Here is a 24,252-nt window from a genome sequence, read left to right as displayed (position 1 = left end):
TTTAGATAAGTTATATTTATTCCAAGTCAAACAAGTCCATGATGCCTTATGACACCCAGTCATAAGCCAAATGAGGCTTCATCTCTATTTGCAAGTAGAGTCCACATAATAAACAGGTTACAGAAACTGGAGGTTCCCCCCCCCCAATAAATAAGACACAATAATAGCTTATTGAGACCCAGGCTAAACTTCAGAGTCTGGCAAAACAATCAGTAAGGGGCTGGTGAATAAACAGGGCTTTAGGATGCCCAGATATCTTCATTCTTTGTTGGAAGTCCACTTTCAATTCAACAAAGATTTCTCAATTTTCTCATACCAGACAGTGAAACTGGTGCTGGGGATACAAAACAAAAAAAGGAGAGGAAGCCTTCCCTCTCCTCATGGAGCTTACACATAACATGGACATAGACAATTAAATACACAATATTTACAAATGAAGGGGGAGTATAATGGCAACTGGTGGAATCGAGATAGTCTTCTGGTTAGAAGTAGCCCTCAAATGTGTGTTTTAATTGAACTCTTCTTCAGTTTATTCAAGTAATTCTGAGCCCATTTTTCTTCAAGATGTACACAGATTTTTTGGCCCTTCTTCAGAGTAAATCTGTGAATGGAGACAAAGAGAAAGTCCTAAGACTGTTGTCAGAGAAGAAAAACCTCCTATATACTCAACTAAACTCAGACTTTATTCCTAATAAGACAGAGATCAAATCCTTCAAGGTTAGGATATGTGGGAAGCAAACCCCAACCTTCATCACAAGTCCTCCTAGACCTTTGGAGTGTTCCTTTCCTCTTGCTATCAATTCCTTTCTTCATGTCACCTCCATGACTTAGCCTCATACATGTGGATGAAACATCAAAACCCAGCCAACCTTTTTATTTTACCGAGGAGGAAGCTGAGGTTCAGAGAGCTGATTTGGCTTTTGTAAAGTCATAGGGATACAAGTGTCAGAAGCAGGATTTGATTTCAGGTTTTCTGACTCCCAAGCTAATGTTCCTTCTACACTGTTTTTTCATTTCAGATGACTTCTGGCTACCTCAAAGAGGCCATTCAGAAGACCTAAACACTCTTCTCTCTCACAAAATTCATTAGCCTCCCACCTGGCTCCTTAGCTTTCTAGATTTCTGTATATAAAATGCTTCAGAGCAGGGAACTGGGGGGCCTGTTCCCACCCTCCAGTGTCTATCCTGGAGCTTTGATCCCATTGATCTCCAGGGCAGAGGAACTGATTCTAAACTGAGAGCACTCTAAACACTTAAAATGTTCTTCTGTTCTCTGAGCTTCTCTTGGCTGTCCCTTATTCAAGGACAGTTTCATTTCAGTTGGAGGCATCTACAGAACCCTCATTGGTGTAGAACCACGGATAGGACAGGAAACTCACATCACAGCCTTGTAGGAGCAGGAGGAGCTAGTGAGCTCATAGCTTTTGATGTGTGAGTATGCACACTTTCTCAGCTGGAATTCATAGCAGCAGGTCGTCTCCGAATTAACCACTGTAAAGAAATCCCAGAAAACAGTCTGTATCCTGTCTCTTTCTGAAAATCTAGCTCATTTCACCAGCTACAATGGGGTGATCTAGGCATCCCCCATGCTGTGCTCTACTGAGGGTTGTCTGGGCAGGGCCACAAGGGCAGCTATAAAAGGAATGAGACTCCTTTCCCATAAAGAAGTTGAAAGAAAGAAAAGAAAATACCCAGGGGAAATTGCCTGCCCTTTGCCTAGATAGGACAAGAGGCTCAGAACCCAGGGCTGCTCAAGGGTTTGCCCAAACTACTGGGGTGAATCCTTACCACCTACATAAACCAAAAGGGCAAGTTATATGTTGTGCAAGGTGCTATGGAAAGGCAATGAGAAGATATAGGTTCTAGCCCTGCAAAGCACCTTTCACTTGATAACTATGAAAACTGGGGCAATTCATACAACTTCTCTGGGACCTTCCAGATAAAATAAAGTATTTGGACTCAATAACACTTAAGACTCTTCCTTCTAGCTTTATTTATAAGTCCATCAGCCCAGGTGGAGAGTGGACCAAAGAGGTCCCCCTCTCTAGGAGGTGGCCCCTTCCTCCTTATGTCTGCCATAGACCCTCACCCACAACCTATTCCCAGCCCAAGTTGAGAAGTGCCCTCTTCTCTTCTTTGACTTCCTCCTCTTCAGAGGAAATCTTGGAATTAACTCGAGGGTCTCTGGGGGAATGTCCCAGATATAGGAATCTGTTCTGCTCCATTAAGAAGTGGCATGGAATCAGGGAGAAACCAAGAAATGAGCCTCATACTTACAACTCTTGCTTAGACCATCTTCCAAATTCAGCATTACAAGCAGACATCCCAGAATTATGGTGGAGTACCGCATCTTGGAGTGAGCTGTGGCTTCTGAAGATGATGAACCTTCAAGTTCTGCTGGCTCTCCATCTCCCCAGGTCTGGAGTATTTATATACAGCACTTGGGGTTTTCCCTGCCCATCCCTGCAGGGGTGGGGGGACTCACAAAAGGAAAGGAAGTTACTTATGACGCAATGACCACATGGAAAACTCCTTTTTCCCTGCGAGGAGTAAGACTCTGGGGAAAACTTGCCCTCAACACGGGACAGATAAAGATCTTGTAGAGATATGTGATGCAGTTAAGTACTGGGTATAGATAAGTGGGTGTGGTGAGAAACAACATGGGGGGGGGTGTAGTGGGAAGGAGTGACTACCTATGGAAGTTGCTTTCTCTTCTTTGTTTTTCCCTTTCTCCTCAATCTCCCCATTCTTCTTCTGATTAAGAGTATCATTCAGGTTGTCAATCAATCAACGAGCATATACTGAGCATCTACTCTTAATCACACACATTGCTAGAATTTGAATGTACCAAAAGATAAAACCACCCCCATCTTTAGAGAGCTTTTTATCCTATTGGAGTAGGTGGACCATTTGCAACTAAATAAATAATAAATAAATAAATATAAACATAAACATAAAATTAATTCAAAGTAATTTGGAGGTGATGAGAAACAGTGGAATGTTCTAGTGGTTTCTTCTAGAACTCTATTCTTGACCACCAGTCCATCCCACAGACATGACACCACAATATGTGAATCATCTAACAAAACCAATCCATAAGCATTTATTAAGGTGCCTACTGTGTGTCAGGCACTGTTCTGGTTGCTGGGGATAGGATGATAAAAATGAGTTAGATTTTGTCCTCAAGGAACTTTAGGTTCTATTGGAAGAGACAATGTGTCCATATAAGTATATACAATACAAAAAATGAAATGGGGAGGAAGGAAACTAGTGACTAGAGGGATCAGAGAAAGTCTCAGGCAGGAAATGGTTCTTGAGTTAATCTCTAACAGGGGCTTTTGGTTGTTGTTTAGTCAATTCAGCCACATCCAAGTCTTTGCAACCCCAACAAAGATACTGAAGTAGTTGCTATTTCCTTCTCTAGCTCATTTTATAGATGAGGAAACTAAGGCAGAGTTAAGTGACTTGCCCAGTCACATAGGTAGTAAGCATCGGAGGCCAGATTTCAACTCTGGAAGATGAGTCTTTGTGACTCCAGACCTCATACATTATATCTCCTGTGCCACATAGTTGCCCTTAAAAAGGGTGGAGATTCTTAAGAAGTAGAGGTAGGGAACACATATATACTAGGTAGGGGCAGAGTTGGGATGATGATCAGGATGCCTGGGATGTGTATCCTAATATGTTCGTGTTTCCTCCATTTTTGTCACCATCCATGTATGTGACAGAGAGGTCAGCACTATTGGAGACTACCTCATGTCAATGACCCTTTACCCTGAGGATTTAAGGCTTTAAATCTCTTGTTGGTCCATAATCTTAAGAGATTTTCTTTCTCCTCTATTCCCTTCAGCATCTTTCCTCCATCAGAGGGATCCAGTAACAGTACAGCTGCTCTAAAGTGATTCACTAGGTGCAGAGTTCTGATCTGAACACTAGAGGGCATGAAAACCTACCCCATTTCCCTCCTTTGAAAGAGTTTTCATATAGGGCTCTGGAGGGAAGAAGAGCTAAGGCAGTAGATGCTGAGTTCTATTGGGAAAGCAGGGTACTTTGAGCCTCTGTGGGATGCTCGGGAGTCAGATGACCTGAGGATTTGTATCCCAACACTACTTCCTTACTCTTTGAGGACTGTTGGACTTCTCTGAGCTTCATTTTTTTTTAGCCTTAAGCCTTTGATTTGAAGGTGAGAATTAATCTCAGAATCAAAGAAGACAGGTTCAAGTCTAGACTGACACATACCACCTGATCAAGCTATTTAACCTCTCAGTGCCCTGGGCAACTCTGTAAGACTAAATTTCAAAGCAGGTGCTAATCTATATCTGGGGGGAGTTTCCTCACAGGGAGTTTCCTGTAATATTGAAATCATAGTTTTGAGTAGAAAAAAAAATTAGATGGATTCAATAATCTTTAGACACTTCTACTGCTAAATCTAGTTTGCTGCATCAGGGGCTATCAAGAAAGAAAAACAATATCAATCAATGGGAAAAGACAAGAAATCTGGCAGGTAACTAAAAGGAGTTTCTTTGAAAGGGAAGTCCATTCAGTGAGAGGTAAAAATGAATGACTTAGAGCACACTATTCAGAAATTACTTTCCTATGAACATATTCACATATACATTCCCTAAGGTGCATATTCTATGCAACTTGACAAGAGGGAGTAGATAGATATAAAGTCAGATGAGCAAACTTAGGATGTAGATTGGGGAATGAATGAAATAATTAATCAGTGAATCAATGAAGTGGTGCTCTGTTCTACTTGTTCTTATCCCCCAAGTCTAACTCCTTCCCACTGTCAGCTAAATGGCACAAAGGACAGGGCACTAGACTTGAGCAAAGAGGATGCAAATTCAAATTTGACCTCAAGATATTTAACTTCTCTTTACTTCCATTTCCACATCTATAAAATGGGAATAAAAATGGCATCACCTTCTCAGGCTTGTTTTGAAGATCAAATCAGATAATAATTATAATGTGCTTAGCACAATGCCAGGAACCTAGAGCTCTACAAATGTGATTATTATAATGATTCTTCCTAACTCCCTTGTCTAAAGCTACATACTGAAACATAAATCTCTTGTTTTTATATCACTTTGCTTTCCAAACATATCCCTCCCCCATCCTATCCTCATTAAAATATCTTTTGGAACAAATATTGATTTAATTCCTTTTTTTTTAGATCTAATTCACTTCTGCTCCAGGTCTAGACCTGCCTCTTTTCTTCTGCATATAGGAATATAGGAAAGAGAAGAGACAAGACAAATGGAAAGGACAGAACAAAAAGAGGAGAGAGAATAAAAGGGAGACTTGGACTTGGGAAAGAGGAACCCTGGGTTCTAGACTAGTTTCTTTCACTAATTCCTTGCTGTACCTTCAACAAGTCTTTCTCTTCCATAGAACTCAGTTTCATTGGTGGAGGGGAGGAGCAGATTTTAGTAAATATAAAAATATTTTTACCTTTTGATTATTTCTTAATTTGCCATTTGTTACTATTTTTATTTTACAGCAGAGTTTTTATTTCTTTATTTAGTTTAAAATTATTTCCCTGTAAATATCAATATTTCCACTCTATTCCTGGTGAAGAAATAGAAAAAATATAAGCTATAATCTGCATTCTGAGTCTACCAGTTTCTCCATCTGGAGGTAGATAGAAGTTTTATCATAAGCCTTTTTTGGGTAGAGCATTATATTTATCAGCATTCCCAAACCTTTCAAAGTTAATAATCTTCATAATACTGTTGTTACTATGTAGAATATTCCCTTGGTTCTTCTCAATTCCCTTTGCATCAGTTTATGCCAACCTTCACAGGTTTTTCTGAGGTCATACCCTCCATCATTTGTTACAGCACTAGTATTCCATTACATTCATATACTATAACTTGTTCAGCTATTCCCTAATTTATGGGCATTTCCTCAGTTTTCAATTCTTTGCTACTATATAAAAACAGCTATAAATATTCGTGTACACATGAGTTCTTTTTTTCTTTCATTGATTTCCTTGGGGAATAGACATAGTAACAGTATTGCTAGTTCAAAGTGTATATACAGTTTAATAGCATTGAGGATAGAGTTCTAATATAACAAGTCATAGAGCATATGACATCAGAGGTAATGAGACATTAAGTGACTTGCTCATGGACATGCAGACAATATAATGAGGAGTCTTGAATCTAACTCTTTCTGAGTCTAAGAGTGAGAAGAAGAGAAAGGGGAACTCTAAAATCCCTTTTAGCTCAGAAATTCTATGAGTGAAACCACAATAAGTTTTTATTAAGATGATAGACACTGTGCTTAAAGACATATATGGTATTCCTTATTCATGCCTTCAATGTGTTTACACTCTGAGAAGAAGAAAGGAACACAAGAAACTATTTTGAAAGTATTAGATATTAGAAAGTAATGAGAATTATAGGAAGACACAAACTTTCAGGAAACCAGATAGGGAGATCTGGGTAGGCTCCAGGATAAAGGTAGCATCTGATCTGAGCCTTGAAAGAAAAACAGAATTGAAACATCAAGAAATGAGGAGGGGAAGACAAGGACTGCAGAACAGAGAGACTGTCTCTCAATATTATTCTTGAAACAACTTTAAAATAGTACCTCAAGTTAAATTCTGGACCAGCAGAGTTGTCAAAATGTCAGTGAAACTCTTCCAAACTAAGACAACATAGGAAGTCTAAAGGAAAGATCTGTGGCATGGGGGTGAAAAGTGGCCCAAAGCCCATGTGAACACAACACCAGTGGTGGGAGCAGCATCAGTTCAGGGAACTCTCAAGCCAGAAATAGTAAGGGGAATGAGCAAATGGTCAGAAAAAGGTTACAAGGAGCCCCTGTGCTAGCACTAGGTGCAGGACCAAATGCTTGAAAACTCCACTGCTTATATCCACTTCTTTTTATAGTTGGAAGAGAAAAAAAAATGTTTTTGCTCAGAAGGCAAAGGAGTAAAAAAAAAATGAAGCAGTGACCACACCTAACACTGGATTACATTACCTTAGAAACATCAAAAACTTCCACACTGTCAGAATGAAATCTGAAAACAGAAGTTCAAAAAAGTCTGAAAGTTTAAATACACACACACGCACATACACACACACACACACACACACACACACACACACACACACGGAGCAGAGCTCAATTTTAACATAAGTTCAAAACCAAGAATAGGCTGAGGAAAATGATCAAACAAGGAAGAAAGAACATGACCATAACAATCGACTATGGTGATAAGGAAGATCAAGAGAATCTTGGATGAAGACATGATGACAAAACATACAAGCAAAACTCCAGGGCGGGAGGAAGGAATGTGAATTGGACATAAGCAAAATAAAAATTCCTGGAAGATCTTAAAAACTATTTTTGTAATCAAATAAGAATCATTGTGGGAAGATGGTGGATATGAAGCTTTTTCATTCTTCTAAACCCCCCCCCCAAAAAAAAAATTAATTCTATAAAATCAACACTAAAAGCAGCAAAAACAGACAGGAGTCTGAACAGTAAGGCTGAACAGCTAAGGACAACTAGGGACAAAGGTTTCTGACTTCCCTGGCCTCAGTCCCACTGCAGTAGGGCTTGGGAGTAGGCACAGAACAAACAGGGGGAATCCACAAAGTAGCCCTAGGGAAAGGGATCAGCAACCTCGCCTTGTTTGCTGAGCTTGGATCCCTCATGATGCTACTGAGATTTGAATCTTTAGGCAGAGGACCTTGGTAGAAGCTGTGTCCACTTCCACCTTGGCCATGAAGACTGACTAGCCTACAGCTCAGCAATGAAGGAACAGACACCTTAGAATCCCTGGGCACCAGGCAATAAAAGCAAGAACTCAAGCCTTATTGCTAACAAATAAGGGACATTGGAGGCCTGAGATACATACTGGACTCAGGTTGCCATGGTAGGAGTGAAAAAGGAGCATGTACTAGTGAATGTGTTTGCAGAGGGATTGGGCCCATCAGCTGTGGTTACTCCCTGGAAAGTGGAGTTCTTGATTGCTACCACAGTGGGAGGCAGATTGGCTGCACAATGTTGTAGAAGCAGAATTGCCTGAGGGTTCTGGTTGGAGCACCTGAGATCAATCAGGGACTGAGGCTTGAGGAGGGAATTGGGAGTACATCTCTACTCTGGACTATAAAAAATATAATAACTAAATAGAACCCAGGAGAATATAAACCCACACACAAAAAAATTCCTGAAACCTGAAATAACATATATCATCATGCTAGGAACCCTAGGACTCCAGAAAAAAAATTAGTCCATTGGCCTGGCTGCTAAAATTTAAGAATAAATGAATAAATAAAAATGAGCAAGCAAATGAGAAAGAACCCAAATATTGATAGCTATTATAGAGACAGAGAAAATCTCAGTTCAAATTCTGGAGACAGTGAAATAAACACACCTACTTCAAAAATAGTAAAGAAACACAAGTTCAAAAAGAGCTTTTGTAAGAGTTTTAAGAAGACTTCAAAAACCAAATGATGAAAGGTTGAGGGAAAAGGGAGGGGGGAAAAAAGCATTGCAAGAAAATCAAGAAAATTATTAAAAGGGGGCAGCTGGGTAGCTCAGTTGATTGAAAGTCAGACCTAGAGACAGGAGGTCCTGGGTTCAAATCTGTTCTCAGACACTTCCTAGCTGTGTGACCCTGAGCAAGTCACTTAACCCCCATTACATAGCCCTTACCACTCTTCTGCCTTGTGTGAATGTTAAAACTGTAAAGAATAAACTACTAAAGGGTTTGGCCAAACTATAAAGGATAATTTTTAGTGTTTTGACTTAAAATCTTAAATAAGTGGTCACCATGGGAAATTCCCAATATGAAAAATACCCAAGTCAGCTGGGATTTATGGAGATTTTAATTAATATAAATGAAGGAATTAAGGGAAGGAGAGAGAAAGAGAAAGAGAGAGAGAGAATAGCCAAGCAGTAGAAAAGGGCCTAGCCTAGGCCTGAGCCTAAGGGAGAGCGAGTCAGTCTTTATCACTCACCACAAGATCATGTCCAAGCAAGCTCCATTCCTCCACTGAATCTCCTGAACTTAGTTCATAGTCTAACTCTACACTGAATTCAATTGTGATCTCCATTCAAAATCTCCTCACTTCAACTCCGAACTCCAACTACTCAATTACCTTTCCCCCTTCCTTTTTAAAGAAATTTTCTCTTATGTCCCCTCCCCTAAATATTCATGTCTACCAATCACAGTAGACACTTTTCCCCAGGACTGCCACTTCTTAGTTCTCATCTTCTTTGGTTCTCACCTTCTCTGGTTAGATAAAATCCTCTGAGTACTTCACACCTCTTTGTTAAACTTGCCTTTTGTAAGGTACTAATTTAACCTTTATAGGTAGTTAATACCCTTTTGTATTAGATCTAAAAATAGATCTAGCTTAAGGTTCTAGCTTTACTATAAGTATGAGTTAGGGACTTTTCATTGTTCAATCAGGAGTTTGCAACTTTATCTTCCCCTAAGGCACTTTCTGAGTAGGGTAGAGTAATTTAAAAAGTTCTCAATATATTCCTGATCAAGGACCATCATTGTTAAAAATGGGGAATAGCTTAATCAAATCTTCTAAAGTAGAGTCTGAATAGTTTTAAGATTCACACTTGGAACCAATACATGGTATTTATTCTGAAGAGGAAGGTAAGGGTTTAAAAATAATTATTAAAGATCATCCAAATGGAAAAAAAAAGAGATCCAGAAATTTACAGAAGAAAATAATGTACAGTGATACCTTAGTACCAATCATTAATTCATTCCAAAAAGCATATCAAATACCAAAAAGGTTGAGTTCCAAATTAATTTTTCCCATAAGGAATGATGTAAATTTAATTCATTCCAGGTACCTAGGATACCTATTTTAAGGCATTATATACATTAATGGAGTTTTATTTTACTAAATAAACATTAATAAAACATAGACAAATTTTCAAAAGACAACAAGGTTAAATAAAAGAACTTTAAACTTCACTTTAACTGAATTGAGAAAAGTTCATGGCTTTAGAGGTTGATGGGGAGAAAAATAGTATTATTTGGAAAAGTAGTTTCCTTCCATAATATCTGAGGGCAACTACCTTTCTGGAGTTCTTTCTTTCTCTTTTCTGTCTGTTATCACCATTGAACTCTGCTTGAAAGTCACTGGGAATAACTTTTACAAGAAACTTATCCAATGTTGTTTTTTGTCTATATTTCAAAATTTCTCTAAAGTGACAATCTAGTGATTAAAAAATCATAATTCTATTTGTTAAAGCTTTGTCAGGGTAATATTTTTCAACAAAGGTTTTTTTTTGTTTTTTGTTTTTTTTTTACTTCCAGTAATTTCACACACATTTCCTTGATTAATAAAGTGGGGATATCCTTTTTTGCCTCACCTGAAGAAAACTCCCCACCACTAGCTGTTGCTGCCCCCCTTTGAAATTCCTGTAGTTCCTCAGTGTTTAGCCCTTCTTTATGATCCTGAATCAACACATTCCTATTTTTTTGGCTAGAGAGAGCATAGGCTTCCAAATATCATGACTCCAACAACTTCTAGCAAGTATATCAAATACCAAGTTTAAAAATTAAAATTAATCTCAAATATAAATATTATATTTTAGGAGATCTATTAAATAATCATTAGAAATCAAGGAATGAAGAGGATACAAAATAAAGACCACATGCCGATGGTTGATTAGCCCATTTCAACATCCCCATTCACCATTGTCACCATATTGACAGGAAGTCAAAGAAAAAGGCCCAAGAGGACCACCCACTTGCTAATATCCTCTGTCTACAGGAAGTATGTAATGACAGGAAGTCAGTGGGTTCCCAGGAAATGTAATTCTTTTTTAGAGTACTGGATTTTCAATTATATACAAGCAAACATCGAATACCACAACAACATTTTTTCTCATCAAAATATGCTGAATACCAAATCTGATGAGTTCTGAAACTGTCAAGTACCAAGACTTGACTGCATTAAGAACTAGAATTAGTCAAGGGGAAGCTAATGATTTCCAAAGACAACAAGAAATAATAAAGCAAAATAAAAGGAACAAAATAATTGAAGGGAATATAAAACATCTTATCACTGTAATGATTAAATTTTATATTGAATAATTATTTTATTTTAAAAGTTTTATTAATAATAACTAAAGGAAGAAAAAAAATGACCTAACTCAGTTCAGGTCACAAGAGAAGAGAGCAATAGGGAGGAGCTACAGAACTTATAAATAATTATGTGATGATGCAAATGTAAACAAAGGGAAAGGCATTCTAGGTAATACAGAAAGGAATTTTAGGTAATGTAATTTTAGGGGTTCAAGAGCTTTTTAACTATATAATATTCCCTGTGCTCCTTTGGGAGACCAGTCTCCCCAAAGAGATCACTTAAACATAACTAACTTATAATGTGCAATAATTTGAGGAATAAAAGGAAGGGAAAAAACAATGAATGATTGCTACACCAAGAAGAAGCCAATTTGGGGTCAGTTCCCTTTGGCATAAAAGTATACATTCAAAATAAATACATTCAAAACCCCCACCATTTCAAATTTGCCATATTTTAAAGTTATCTCTAGATCTTCTGATGCAGTGTGTGGTCTCTGAAGGCATCGTCATGGCACCTTCTCCAAACAGTTTGTCTTTTGGATGCTGGGAGGTAGCCTCTTGTTATAAATTAGGTTCAAATTCAAATCAAAGTTCACAACAATAACATAGTCCTCCCTGAGTATAATAATAAGAAACACAAAGATCACTCAGGGATGCATGGATGAGTTATGAAGTATAGGAATTATTTGGTAAAAGAGATAAAAAAAATTTAAAAATCCAAATAAAAGAGAAAAATAACTTGTGGGTGAAATATAAAATATCAAAATCTTATTACTACAAAATGTAAGTAAAGGAAAAATAAACCTATAACAGATCCTTGAATCAGGGACTAATTAAAGTGATTTATGTAATTATCCAGTTACCCAATCAGTAGCCAGGACTACAGAAAGTTTGCTACACTATGAAAGACAGAAAAGGGACCAGATTATGGTAATCAGGTAGGAGACAAAGTAAGATGCTTGATAGAGCTCAGGGAAGTCTTGCTTCTGACATATGTCAAATAGCCACAACCTTAAACCCCAACTAAATTCAAATTCTCTTGTCTTGGCTCAAAATTTCATCAATCTTACTGGGATTGGTTAGTCTCTTTGACCTTATGTTCCATTGGCACTATGCAGGATAGTTTTGTGCTTCTTTGGCACTGTGCAATGGCTTTTTTTGTCTTCCCTTCTTCCAGAATCATACAGAATCATTAAGCAAAGTTCCATAATTTTTAAACAGTTAATGGCATCATTTTTATAGTCTAAAGCTTTTGGGGGGTATATATTAATATAAGAACAAATGTTTTTTAAGGGTATATTACTTCAAAATCAAAAACAAAGTTAAAGAAAATCTTCTCAATACCATTAACATATGCTTCAAATACAAAAAGGAGAGAAAAAAGATAAAACTTAAATACTATTGCACATGCCAAGAAAAACAATAATACAAAAATTTTTAAATTAAAAATATATAGCTTACAATCAGTGACACACTGTGTCAGCCAAAGAGAGATAGAATTCAAAGGTTCATTACCCAAAAATGAGATCCATTTCCTTTTTAACTTGGCCATGAACCACTGTGTGAGTGCAAATGATTTTCACAAAGTAACAGTTTTTTTTTATAAGGAACAGGACCCAAATCTCCAAAATTCCCAATAGCCCAGTTAATGTCAATAGCAAACAAAACCACAATTATATAGGATTCACATGACTTACTGTATGACATTTAAAACAACTTCTAAACTGATGGATACTTGTCACTATTTTTACAGATGTAGCAAATCTTTCAATCTTGGCAAAGATATTTTTAACAAAGTCTATTACTGTCATGTTTTCAAAATTTGGCAGAAGAGTCTAGAAAAACCACAAATCTCTGTATTGTTGAGGGAAAGCTTTTGGGGTCTACAACATGACCAAGAAATCTTTATTGTTCTGGTGGAAGTAGACTCATACTTCCAGAAGTTCCTTTTGGCTTCCTGCTTTATGTAAAACTTTTTTCTCTGGTAGGAACATCTATTTGGTTCTCTACCTTGAATACAACATTCTTTATAATATATATGTGTATATACACACACACATCTATATCTATATTTATATCTATATCTATATCTATCTATACATATATATATGCAAACCTTCAAACTGAAAGATTGGATGATCTTGATGAATCTACAGACAAGGTTTGGGCAAGATGTTCATGGGCTTTTACAATGATATTCTTCAGTATAGTCATAGGGGAAAGGTACAAATCAAAAAAATGTAAAGGAATATATTGATTAGATTAATAGATGAACTTAAAGGAAACAAAATTAAAACTTAAAGCAGTCAGGAAATTACAATAAAGTTTGAGAGGATACAGGGAGTGAATTCTAAAATCCTTTTCTCCAATTCCAATAAACTTGTTTACTATTATGGAGGGGAATAAATTCAAAATAGTTAGCAAGCAATAAACTCCAATATATCTTAAAGATGCATTCCTCTACCCAGTATGTATCATCCAGTTCCATTTCTTTTGTAACCCATCTCGATTTCATCATACAATCATTGAGCAGAATTTCCATTCTACATTTTGAGAGTATTTAAGATTTTCAAAACGTTGTCAAAATATTTCAGTTTGCTCTCTATTTTAAACATCTATCTTGTTGCGCATTCTTGAGGAGAAATAAGCAAAATGGGAAATAGCCAATAAAAGTACAAACAGCTAGTAAGAAAATCAAGCAGAGCCAAAATGTACTTTAGCACTATAAACTACAGGGTTTCGAACATGTTTTGCAATAGCATTTTTCCTGAAAAAGTTGCTGAATGGGGTTTGTTTAGAGAGTAAACAGAAAGGACAAAACTACTGGGGAAGAAAATAGGGTATTTGCATATGAAAGACTACCTTTTTTAAATAAAAATTTTAAATACCCTCATGTTTTGAGTCAGGAGAGTGAAAGGAAAACAGACATTTTCCAAAACTGACTTCAAATCTACTGATTTTTTTGTCTATTTGCCCTCAAAATAAATGGTAGAATAGTCCCCCTGAGTTGTAAGTCTCTCTCAGCCAAGAGCCCAGGGTTAGTTTAAGACTTTGTCTTAGAAACTAGGAAGTGTTGGGGCTGAATAGCATGGATTTTTCTATTCCACACTGTGTTTCCCTTGCTGATAATTGCTAGGATAGGCTGTAAAACCCACATGGGGTGAGCAATGGGATCAAAGGGATTGGGGGTCTTGCCCTCTGTGAAAAAAACCAAATGGCTCAGATTGGCAGACTCTCAGGAGTGGATCCAGTCATGGCTAGTGGGGAGTGGAGAAAAATGCTGGCTCAAGTTGATGGATTCAAGAAGTGTCAGTGGGAGACAGGTGGAGGGGGTGGCATGGGAGCCAGAAAGCAGCAGAAGCAGGTGCTTGCAAAACTTATCCATACTATCTATTCTTTTCTTAAAGACTTAAAAAATTATTTAGAATTCTATTCCATCTGGTCACCATAAATGTAATGATTAAAATTGATATCCAATAACTAATTATTATGTTTTAATGTTTTATTAGTAATAACTAAAGAAAAAAACTACCTAACTCAGCTTGGGTCACAGGAGAAGAAAACAATAGGGAGGAGCTACAGAATTTATAAACAATTACATGAAGACACAAATGTGCACAAAGGGAAAGGCATTCTGGGTAATGTAGCTTTAGGGGTTCAAGATATTTCTAACTATACATTACAAAAACAACTGACCTGGAAAATAGATCAAGAAGAGACAATATAAGAAGAGATTATGCTTCATAATCCAAGAAATCATCAAGGTAAACTGTCTAGAAATTCTAGAAATGCAGAGTAAAATAAAAATTGAAAAAATCTACCAATCACCACCTTAAGGTGACCCAAAGATGAAAATGAACAGGAACACCATTGCTAAGTTCATTAAGGCCCACATTAAAGAAAAAATACTACAAGTGTAAGATTTTAAATAATTGTGCAATACTTTAAGTATTATTTTCTATAAACTTGCTATCTGACAAAATAGAACCATTTGACTAAGTTTTCTACTTGCTCAAAAATCCCAACTCCACCAAAGCCACCACCCAGAAGGAAAGAGGCCAAGAGACAAAATTCTACCGAATTTATGTCCTGTCTACATCATCATGTAATGACAGGAAGAGAGTGGGGTTCTTGGAATCATAGTTTTGCTGAGAATCATAGTTTTGCTGGGAATTGTAGTTTTAAAAGTAACAGATTCAAATTACAGTTTCCCCCTGAGATCCTTTGGAAGACTAGTCTCCATAACTACCTTGAAAATTATAATAATTTTGGGAATAATAGGGAAAGAGAACAAAACCAATGATTGCTAGGTCTATTGACAAAAATCCAATTAGGGTACAATCCCCTTTTGCATAAAAGTTGACATTCAAAATAAATGTGTCCAACTCATTTCAGTTCTATCAATTGTGTCCCAAAGTTCATTTTGGATCTTCCTGATGCAGTGTAGGGTTTTTTTTCAGACATCTTTCTCCAAAAAATTCATTTTTCTGGATTTAAGGAGTTTGCAAGCTTCTTTTCCTGAAATTTTTCTCAAACAAAATTTTCAATCTTAGATTTTTATGAAAATATAGTTCCCCCCCCGAAGAGGGTGTTGACCAACATCCAAGTCAGCTCAGGATACATGGTTGAGTTATTGGGCATATGAGTCAATTATCAAAAGAAAACCAAAAACATAAAAAGAAAAACAAATAGAAGAAAAAAATTAAGCTTTTTAGAGAAAGAAAAAATTCAAAATCAGAATCAAAATATCAAAAATCTGCATATATAAATTTCTGAGTTAGTGGTAGTCTCTTGGTGACCAAGAATTACTATTGTCTTTGTGAAGTTTCATCTACGGTGTACCCTCATGTGGCTTTGGAGTCCAAAGACTGAGGCTCAGTTTGTGGCACATGGGGCATGGGACGCCAGTTGTTATGGGAGGTGAGGTTGTGGCCTGGTGTCGGTGTTCACGTGCAGCAGCAAGACGTCAACGTCGTTCATCTTCAAAGGTGGTGGTGTCATGGTTAATGTGGGTTCACCAGCTGCTTCTGACAGAGGCAGCAAGTTCTAATTCATAACTTTGTATTAGGGTCCAATCAAAACAAATTGTGTCCCAGTAGTCTATAAGACAAAAATGCAGCAATATTGCACTTACCCATTATCAGTCAGCACTACAATAAGTTGCCATACTATAAAGAGAAAAAAGGACTACATTTTTGTGTAAACTGAAGTGCCATTCCCTGGCCTGATTTTACCTTCACTCTCAGGGATAGGGGAGCCAGGATGATAGCCAAACTTTGGTACTTGTCCAAATGTGGGAAGGGGAAGGTATGCATCTGACCTATGTCAAACAACTGCAACCTCAAACCTCAAATGAGTCCTCTTTTTTGGCACAAATTCTCATCAATCCCACCAGGATTGGTTTGGTCTTCTTGACCTTCTGCTCATAGGCACTATAAAGATTGTTCTTTGTGTTCTCCTTGGCATAACCATGGCTCTTTTGTTCCCTTCTCCTGGAATCATACACAATCATTAATCACAATCCCTTAAAATGTTAATCAATATTAACAATGAAATGTTATCAATAAATAGCAGGTTTCCACAGTCTAAAGCTTTTGGGTATGCATTAATATTAAAGCAAATGTATATTTTAAACTTACATTACTCCAAAATAAAATGGTTAATATTAATAATATGTACTTTGAGTACAAGAAATAAGAAAGAGAGGAAGAAAAAACAATGCTTTCTATTAAAATAAAAAGAAAAGCAATAATAAAACAAACATTCAGGAATTCAGCATGTTCCCTAAACAGTGTCCACTTGTCTATGGACTTTTATATCCAATGCTGTGACATTATGCTAGGCTTCCAAAGCAAGCAGCAAGCAAGCACTCAGCTGTTGGCAATGTAAGGAAAAGAGGGATTTATACTTTCCAAGCCTCCTCCAGAGAGTGGTTCCAATCAGAATCAGCAGCAGTAACAACAGCAGCAGCAAGAGGAGCAGGCAGCTGGGACCACCCAGGGAGTTAGCAGCAGGAGGTGAGGATCAGCAGCAACAGGTGGCAGCTCTGAACAGAGCTCCCAGGAAGGCGGAGGAGAGAGCCATGGCAGGAGAAACAAGGTTTATTTTCAAATTAATCTACTCAGAGAGAATGAAGGGTTCAAAACCCCACTTCCAGTTGCCATAAATGTAGGATTTAAATGAATTATGCAATACTTTAAGTATTATTGTTATAAAGTTTATTATCTGACAAAATAGAACTACGTGTCTAAGTTTTCTACCTGTTCAAAAATCCCCACTCCACCAAAGCCAACAGGAAGGAAAGAGACCGAGAGATGGAACTCCAATGAATTTATCTCTTGTCTATGTTGTGGAAAGGAAACAAGATTGACCATTGTGTCTTGTGACTAGCACTTCCTTTCTTCTGGGCTGAACTTCCTTCTTGGTGTTGGAGGTGGGAAGAGCTCATTCAGCCCAGTCTGGAGTAGAATACCTCTACTCTGTTCTACCCAAAGACATAGGCTTCTGAAGATTAGAACTGTTCTTGTTTGTTTTCTGTATACTGCTAAGATTCTGAAATTGACAAAACTAGCACAGAAGACAGGAGTGGGAGAAACCCTCTGCCAGCCTGTGGGGCCTGGCTTCAGCTCTAAAATCTGAGACAGACTCCAACCTTATTTAGGGACCTCCCTTGCCCCTCCTTCCTGATATCTCTCTAATCCCAACTGGTTATTAAACTTTATATTATTTGAATTCACAGTCAGATGAGTGGACTATCTTTTCTGGGCATAGAGGGAGCTAAACCTCAGTTCAATCATTCAATGACAAACAGTCCTTATCAGATCCCTGCTGCTTCCTCTCGGCAGGGGGCATCTCTCTCCTTTGCCTCACCAGCAGCAATATTCCCTCTCTCCCCTCAACTCCTCCATACCCTGCTACAAACCTCCCTTCACCCCCAGTTTTTCCAATCCCCCCATCTTCCTCAATAAATGTAACAATGTCAGGACATAACAATAGGAAGACAGTAGGGTGCTTGGAATCATAGTTTTACTAGGAATTGTAGTTTTTAGGGTAACATAAATTACACACAAGTAATTGGAAAAATCCATTTAAATACTATAGAGCTACAGTTAGAATCACACAATTTTACAAATGCAACATTAAAAGAATGCAGGATATGGAGTATAGAATTTTACAAAGCAAAGAACTGGGCTTACAACCAAGAATAACATATTCAATAAAGATGATCTTAATTATAAAAGGAAAAAATGGACATTTAACAAAATAAAGGAGTTTCAATTATTCCTGGAGAAAACCCCAAAACTCAGCACAAAATTTGATCTCTAAGAAACATACAGTTAATGAAAGACTAATCATAAGCAAACTAAAAGTTCAAATTGTCTGATTTTGGTATGGGAAAATGTCATCTATGGAATTGCTGGAGATCTGAGAGCACTAGAACCCAACTCTCATCAGACCTGGAATAAAGGGAGAACAATATACACAATTAGAAGTGTAAAAATGTTCTTAATGTACAGAGATACAGAAGGGAAAGGTGGAGGAAGGATAAGGTAGGGATTGGGAATCCCTTTGGAGGACTAAGGGAATAAGAGAAAGAAGGGAGAGTGAAGAAAAATGAGGAAAGGGAGGGATACTCAGAGAGGAGTACATATCAATAGGTATGGGGTTAAGATGAGGGGATAAAAGGATCAGGAATCAGATGGCCACAGCTGGAGGATAAGCAAGGGATTTAGGGATGGGTAGACAAAATAAGAATTAAAAGGTAAGGGGAAAGATATAATGGAAAAGTCTTTGGAAAGATGGGCCAATATTGAAATAGGAGGGTAGTAGGGGAGGATAAGGGCGGATTTGGGGGGAATGGATGTGAATAGGAGAGGTATTGATCAAAGGAAATTGGACATGTGAGAAGGAATATGAAAGAAAGGAAGAGGGGAACAAATAGCAAAGAGGAATGGAGTAGATTGAAATACACAACTAGTAACTATGACCTTGAGTACAGTGGAATGAATTCACACATGGGAAGAAAATGGGTAATCAAAAGATCAAAAACCAAGACCAAATACTATGTTGTCTACAAGAAATAGTGAAAATGAGAGACAAACATAGAGTGAAGGTAATGGGATGAAGGAGAACATACTATGCCTCAGCTGATCCAAAGAAGGCAGGAGTAGTGGTCATGATTTCTAGCAGAGATGGGGCTAAATGGATATAATTGAAAGGAGTGAACTGGATAACTATGTCATGTTAGAGGTGGATGTAGTATGGATAATGAAGCGTTATCAATATTGGACCTATATACATCAAGTATTATAGCACTCTGATTGTTAAAGGAAAAACTAAATGATCTACAGATGGAAATAGGTAGCAAAATAATAATAGTGGCAGACCTTATTTTTCCCTTTCAGAACCCAATAAATCTAACCCCCAAAATAAACAAACAAATAAATAAAAGAGATTTTAAGGAGATGAATAGAAACAAACCACTAGTTGAGGTTAGTAGTAGATCTAAGACTGAGCATAAACAATCCAAACATAGTTTCTGGTAGGAAAATGATGGCCTAGAGAACAAAATATTCTGTAAAAGTCTTACTTCAACATTCATCATACCATGAAGGTCATCTTGCATCCTTTTAGCACTAGAAAAAATTCCACTGCATACGATCAAACTGGAAAGACATGATTTAGAAAAAAGTATGCTTCTGGCAACAGGTTGTTTCTGCTGCCTAAGGACTGCTCTAGCAAAATATGGTCTTGGTAATACATGTTAACTGAGAACCAAATGGGTTAAAGTGATTAAATAAAATGTTGATAGGAACATGGAGCAATAGGCCTAATGATACATTGCTAAAACACCTATGGATATTTTTTTTTTGAAAAAAAAGAATGGAAATATATTAGGTGCTATAAAGCTTTTCATGCTCATTGACCTAGAGATCACACTACTAAGGTTAGACCCTAAGGACATCACTGAGAGGGTAAAAAGTTATGTATGTATGAAAATATACATGGAAGATTTCTTTGTTATGACAAAATAACTGTAAATAACACAAATACAATGAATGGGAGAAATGGCTGAATAGGTTGTGATATCTGAATGTAATGAGCTATATTATTTTATTAGAAATGACAAATCTTAAAAATATAAAAAAAATTTGAAAAGACAAAAAAAGAAGGAAAGAGAATAAGAATAATATATACCATGGTTATGCTACAAAAAATAGCCACAAAATAAAGAGAAAAAAGTATCCAAGTAAAATAAATACAAAGGGAATTTGGGGATGTTTATATTAACATACATATATAATTTATATATTTTTTTATTTAAACATTATTTTATTTGGTCATTTTCATACATTATTCACTGGAAACAAAGATCGTTTTCTTTTCCTCCCTTCCCCCCCTTCCCCCCCCCCCCCCCCCGCCTTTCCCTCTCCCATAGTTAAACACATTGTAAAAATGTGGAGTTTATGCTTTTGTACATTTTTTAGATGATTGTTTAGTTCAATGTATTTTGTTAGTAGTAGTGGTTACTAAGTATAACATAAAAAATAAGATTTAAAATAAGAACCCATCTTATAAGCTGATATATAGCTGATAAAGGAAAATTGAGTAAAAAAATGAGTGATGCAAGAAAAATATGAAAAGAAAAATTAATAACTCAGTAAAAGAGGCACAAAAAATGCTGAATGAAATAATGCCTTAAAAAAAAAACAGAAATAGCCAAGTAGGAAAAGATTTACAAAAACTCACTGAAAAAAATAATTCATTACAAATTAGCATCGGGCAAGTGGAAGCTAATGATTCCATGAGACATCAAGAAACAATTTAAAAGGAGAATGAAAAATAGAAGAGAAGATAAAATATCTCACTGAAAAAATTGAACTGGAAGAGACATAATTTAATAATTATTGGGAAGTGATAAATGTTGGGGGGCATGTGGTAAAATTGGGACATTAATGCATTGCTGGTAGAGTTGTGAAATAATCTAACATTCTCAAAGACAATTTGGAACTGTGCCCAAAAGTCTATTAAAAAAGTTATATCCTTTGATCTAGTAATACCACTACTAGGTAAGTATCCCAAAGAGATAAAAAGGGGAAAGATCCCACTTGTACAAAAATATTTATAGCAGCTCTTTTTGTGTTGGCAAAAATTGGAAATTAAAGGGTTGTCCTTCAATTAGTAAATGACTGAACACATTGTGGTATTATGGTAATGATGGAATACTATTGTTCTGTAATAAATGATAAACAGGGTAATTTTAGAAAGATCTGGAAAGACCTACCTGCGGCTAATGTAGAGTGAAATAAGAAGAACCAGGAAAACATTGTCCACAGCAACAGCAATATTATGGAATAATGGAATTATGGAATGAGCTAGAGAATCAACAGTGATACATTTCACTACTCTCAGCAATACAATGATTCATCCAGGACAATTCTGAGGGACATTTGACAAATAATGCTATCCACCAGCAGGAGAAAAAACTGTTGGAATACATGCAATTTTTCACTTGTTTATTTGGGGTTTTGTTCTGGGGTTTCATTTTTATATAATTATTCTCTTACAAAAACAAAAAATATGGAAATATGTTTTGCATAATAATACATGAATAAACCAGATCATATTGCTTTCTAGATCTGGGAGGACAAGGGGAAGGGGAGGGACACAATTTTGGAAAACTTATGTGTAAATTTGATATTACATATAATTGGTAAAATAAAATAACCATGTAATGATAAAAAAGAATTATTGGAATACCTTAAAACTGTGATTAAAAAAAAAAGCTTATGCCTATTTAAAAAAATTATGACAAGAAACTCTCAATATCTTAGATCAAGAAGATAAAATAAAATTTTAAATAATCCACTGATCACTACCTGAAAGAGGGCCCAAAATGAAAAATTCCAAGAATATTTTAGTCAAATTCCAGAGCTCCTAGATCAAAGAAAAAATACTTCAAGAATTCAGAAAGAAACCTTCAAAATATTATAGATTGATAGCTGGTATCATACAAGATTTATCAGCTGCCATGTTAAAGGAGTGAAGGGCTTGGGATATGATATTCCAGAAGGTAATAGAGTTAGGAATACAACAAAGAATAACCCAACCAGCAAAATGAGAATAATCCTTCAGGGGAAAAAAATTAACAAAATAGAGAACTTCCCAGCATTCCTAATGAAAAGATCAAAGCTGAGTAAAAAAAAAAATTGACTTTCAAGTAAAAGACTCAAGAAAAGAAGCACAAAGAAGGTAAATATGAAATAGGAATCATAAGGCACTTAATAATTTAAAACTATTTATATTCTTATATACGAAGAGGATACATGTAACTCCTAAGAACTTTATTGTTATTAGGGAAGTTAGGAGGAATCTATATAGAAAGAGAGCACGAGAGTGAATTGATAATGTTGGGATGATCTAAAAAGAAATGGAAGGGTGAGAAAGAGGGAGGTGCTCAGACAAGAAAGAAAGGAGAAGCAGAATGGACTAAATCTTCTATAAAAGAGGCACACAAGAAAGCTTTTATAGTAGAGGGAAGAATGATAGAGTATAAACACAATGTTTGAACCTCACTCTCATTTGAGGTGGTTCAAACAGGGGAAAATAAATATATACTTATACACACATACATACATGTAAGTGTATATACACATACATATATACACACAAATTGGATATAGAAATTTATTTTATTCAACATGGAAATGAGAGTGGAAGCGCATAAGAGAAAGAATGTTGATATAAAATGGAGGGTTAGATAAAGGAAAGCAGTAGTAAGAAGCAAAATAGACTTTAAAGGAGAGATGACAGAAAGAGAGAGGTGGGGAAAGAGAGACAGACAGAGAAAGATATAGACACAGACAGAAAGACAGAGAGAGAGAGACAGACAGACACAGAGAATTCTGAGGAGCAGAAAATAGGATGGAGGGCAATTCATAGTTAGTAATCATATCTGTGAATGTAAATGCAATAATTTTATCCCTAAAATGAAAGCAGATAGGAGAATGAAATAGAAAACATAATCTAACAGTATGTTGCTTATAAAAAATACACTTGAAACAGAGAGACACATACAGAGTTAAAATATGGGACTAGAGCAGAATCTATTAACCTTCAGCTAAGTTTTTTAAAAAGGCAGATGTAGTAATCATGATTTCAGAGAAAGCAAGACAAAAATATGCCTAATTAAAAGAGATAAGTAGGAAAACTATACTTGGTAAAAGTCACTACAGACAATGAAGTAATCTCAATATTAAACATACGCATCGTGACATAGCATCAAAATTCTTAAAAGAAAAATTAAGTTAAATTACAGGAGGAAATTCACAATAAAACTATACTAATGGAGGACCTCAACTTTTCCTCTAAGAGTTAGATAAATCTAATCATAATATAAATAAGAAAGATACTACAGAGATAAGTAAAATTTAAGAAAAGTAAGATATGATAAACCTCTGGAAAAGACTGAATGGAAATAGAAAGGTGTATATCTCTCAACTGTAAATGCAACCTTCATAAAATTGACTCTATTAGCACATTAAAAATCCTACAATCAAATGCAGAAAAGCAGAAAAATTAAATGTACCTTTTGGAGTCCATAATAGAATAAAAATTACAGTCCTGAGCCACAGAAGTATAATTTAAAAATTAATGGGAGATTAAATAATCTAATTCTAAATAATAAGGACAAAGAACAAATCATAAAAACAATCAATAATTTCATTAAATAAAATTACAACAGTGAGACAACATGCCAAAATTTGAGGGAAACTTTAAAGATAATTTTAGGGTTTGTGACTTAAAATCTAAATTAATTTGGTTGCCAAGGAGATCCCATAATAAATTATTCAAGTCAGCTGTAAGTTTATGGTGATTTTAATTGATATAAAGGAAAGAAACTAAGAAAAGAGAGAGGGGAAAGAGTTAATTTAAACTGCTCCAGCTCAGGTTGATCCAGGCGAGAATTTAAGGCCTTGACCAAGGGGGCCTACCCTGAGAACCAAGGGAAAGGGAATCAGTCTTATCACTCACCACATGACCATCTCAAGGAAGCTATTGAGGGAGCTCCTCTGGGCTCAAACTGGCATCTAGGCCTGATCACAGGAAGTGACCAGCCAGAGCCACCTCTCCAGGGAAAGAGCCAGAAGGTTCTTCCTCAGGGAAAGATCCAGAAG

General features: G+C 36.3%; 1 long non-coding RNA gene across 1 annotated transcript; it reads right to left on the bottom strand.

Annotated features, from left to right (window-relative positions):
• LOC103093463 (uncharacterized) lies at positions 1-20,184 on the bottom strand. Its single transcript, XR_008916821.1, has 3 exons — positions 2,278-20,184; positions 1,380-1,491; positions 1-601 (listed from the first exon to the last, which is right to left on the bottom strand). It is a non-coding gene; the product is annotated as an uncharacterized LOC103093463 (long non-coding RNA).
• Positions 20,185-24,252: the final 4,068 nt, after the last annotated feature.

This window comes from Monodelphis domestica, chromosome 2 (genome assembly GCF_027887165.1).
Source record: "Monodelphis domestica isolate mMonDom1 chromosome 2, mMonDom1.pri, whole genome shotgun sequence".
NCBI lineage: Eukaryota > Metazoa > Chordata > Mammalia > Didelphimorphia > Didelphidae > Monodelphis > Monodelphis domestica.
The sequence above is the reverse complement of the archived record's forward strand: the minus strand, read 5'-3'. Positions and strand labels throughout refer to the sequence as shown.